The sequence below is a fragment of the Myzus persicae genome, unplaced genomic scaffold, assembly GCF_001856785.1.
Source record: "Myzus persicae strain clone G006 unplaced genomic scaffold, MPER_G0061.0, whole genome shotgun sequence".
In the NCBI taxonomy this organism is placed as follows: Eukaryota; Metazoa; Arthropoda; class Insecta; order Hemiptera; family Aphididae; genus Myzus; species Myzus persicae.
Genome location: NW_019103967.1, coordinates 616,691 through 619,761, shown reverse-complemented (window position 1 = coordinate 619,761; position 3,071 = coordinate 616,691).

Below are 3,071 nucleotides of genomic sequence, written 5' to 3'. Positions count from 1 at the left end.
ATTCGTATTTCATACTTTTAGTTTATTTTTTTCAGTTGATATTCATGTAACTCATTATATCTTGAAATATTATTTACAGGCGTCACATAATTGGAAAAAAGTTTTCTTAAAAATGATACCCCTAAATCCTGGAAAATGTTAGATTATTAAACATTTGCCACCAAAAATAAAACCATACTAATGTATACGAAGATATTATATACCTTCTATGTTTAAACTGCAGTTTAGTAAAAATATTTATTTAATAAAGTTATTTAATTTGTTTAGCGTAGAAGGGTTATTGACGTAATAAATGTACTTATTTCATGCTTATCCAGAGGGATGTAATGGGTTGCGGGTAATAACCTAATCAAACACGTTTCTAGACGAAGATCGGTTGAAATGTTTTTAGAAAGAAACTATACCGGGAAAAAACGAAAAAATTCAGCTTCACCGTACGATCTAGAAGGGATTTCTATAAGATGATACAATAGGCGAAACTATTTTAATATGCGTTGTTGCGCATTTGAAGTGAAATAGCCGCAGAAAAAATACAATAAAATAAACACAAAAATATTATTGGGTATCAAAAATGAACTACTACCTATTGATAATAATATAGGTACGTGAATATAATACATTCGATTTTTTTTTTATTATTAATAATAATACAATTTTAAATATTTGATATCTAGTTAAGTTATTAATGGAACAGCCCATGCTCATCGCTTGTGTGGATTCTCATTGTGGTTATAATGAAATTTACATAGTAACTTCTTAATATCATATACAATCGACGTGTGACACATAGGTAATGGAAGTATCAGATACGGGCATTAATTAATTACTCAAGATAGATTAAAAACCAAAATTATTAATTTTTTTTTATCGACATGTTAAATATAGTTATTATTTAAGAAAAAATAAAGGTTACAAAATCATTTGATTTATTTAGTAACCAAAACCAAAAAAAATAGTTAGTTAGAAAGTTAGAGTTAGAATTCGAAAATATTTTATACTAACTATCAAGTTATAAAAAACCTTATTAACTTGGTTAACTCAATTTTTTATTAACTTCCCCACCTTCGGGGAGCATTACCGTTTTTAATTTACCATTTAATGATCTGTTCGTTGACTGTGATTGGTCATAGCCCATAGGTATAATCAATGGTAACTGGCGAAGCTAAATTTAATTTAATTAGTACTCTATGAACTCATCAGAAGGGTGAATAGCGATTATAGTATATATTAACAAAAAAAAAGTGTTATACATATTATCAGATAGCTAGTGCATATTATATTATTCTCTACAAAACCCCATAGTAGAATTGGGGACCATAAAAGTAGAGCAATAGAAGATTTAGAGAGAGCCCTCGTTGAAATGTGCTGTTGAATAATAGTTAAGTCTTAAGTCTAACAATTAGAAACCGAAGTATTAAATGTATATAATACTTTTGGAGTGAGAACTAAATGCATATTATATAAGTGAACATATTTTTTATGATTTTGGGAAGACGCACTACAATACATTTTTCCAGATATTTCGTGAGGGTTTAGGATGTTTTCGGAAGTGCTTAGCCCAACCCTCCTCCCTCTCATACAGCATTAGATGGGTATCTCGTACGTATAAATCGTGGTTTTATCGCAACGGATATGTAGAAAAACTCAAGTCGGAAACATTATAACGCGAACGACAATAATATATTACACGTGAATGTTTACCTGCACTAGTTTTTGCTTCTCACCCAAACCTTTATACAGTATTTTAATAAAGTTATATATTTACATATAATATATAAACATGTACTTTGTATTCGAACGGCAGAAGGTGATAAAATTTAATCAGGAAATAACATTGAAATTTCGGGCCACGTGTTAGTGCAGAACAGTGTAAACACGTGAATTCCCAATTCATAATCATAAGCCTCTCGAGAGGGGGCTGTGATAATCATGATTTGAAATTTCCCAATCAGAAATAATTCGCGGGTCTGTTCAAAAATAGTGTCATAAACATTTGTGTAATATAACACTATAACTCTAGCGTATCAGTTTTTGTTTTCTCCGCTTAAGTAGTTTTTGAACAATAAAAGTGAAATTGTAAACACACATACCTATATAGAAAGTTTGAAAATATAAACAAACCATAATTTTATACATAGCGTAAATATATATATATAAAATATGGTATTATATTGTTTTTTGTATTATTATATTGTATTGTTGTTTCCTGTATTTTTTATATGATTATTCCAACTGCTAGCTTCCATGGAAAACAAAATACACCTACAAATGCATCAAAACAATATGAAAATAGTATGAATATCGAGATTGAAATATTACACAATCTTAGAGTATAAGAAATATATCATTTTTGTTTTGGTTATTTATTTTTATAATAAGTTGATGATATAGTTTAATTTAAAACACCCATACATATCGAAAAACACATTAATTGATTCTGAAACAGAGTAAGAGATATAAATTAATGTAATACTCAATACTAATTTTTATTATGCCTACATTAATACGGTATAGTTTATTGGTTTGTTCATCAACTACCTATAACTCTGGAAACTATCAGTTGGTGCACTGCGGGTGAGTTGATTCTCGATTACTGTAATTAATAATTAATTTTCAGGATGTATGAATTAATTCGAGAACTTTAGAAAATTGGTGTTACTCGAAAAATAAACAAGGAGAGCCACTCCTAATATATTTTTTAGTCACTAAAATTATTGTTCAATCATCATATTTTAATTTATCATGTTATCATGACTACCTATTCAAAGGTACGCTAAACTTTTTTGATTTAGTTATTAAATATTGTCGATCCTCGCATAGTTGGCTTCTTTTCGTCCACTAAAGGAATATTGAAAGTAAGGTGAAAACTTGTTTAAAAATATTAGTATCAACCAATAGAGTTTAGTTGTACTTATACTTTTGCATAATTTTCCTGATTTTCTTGATTTACAACAAAAAGAAAATCAACTCATACATACCTTTTAATTACACCAGAATCATGGCCGGTCTCGAATTAGGTAAACACTAAACAGGTGCCTGGAAATAAACATGTACGCAGCCAGTATAATATG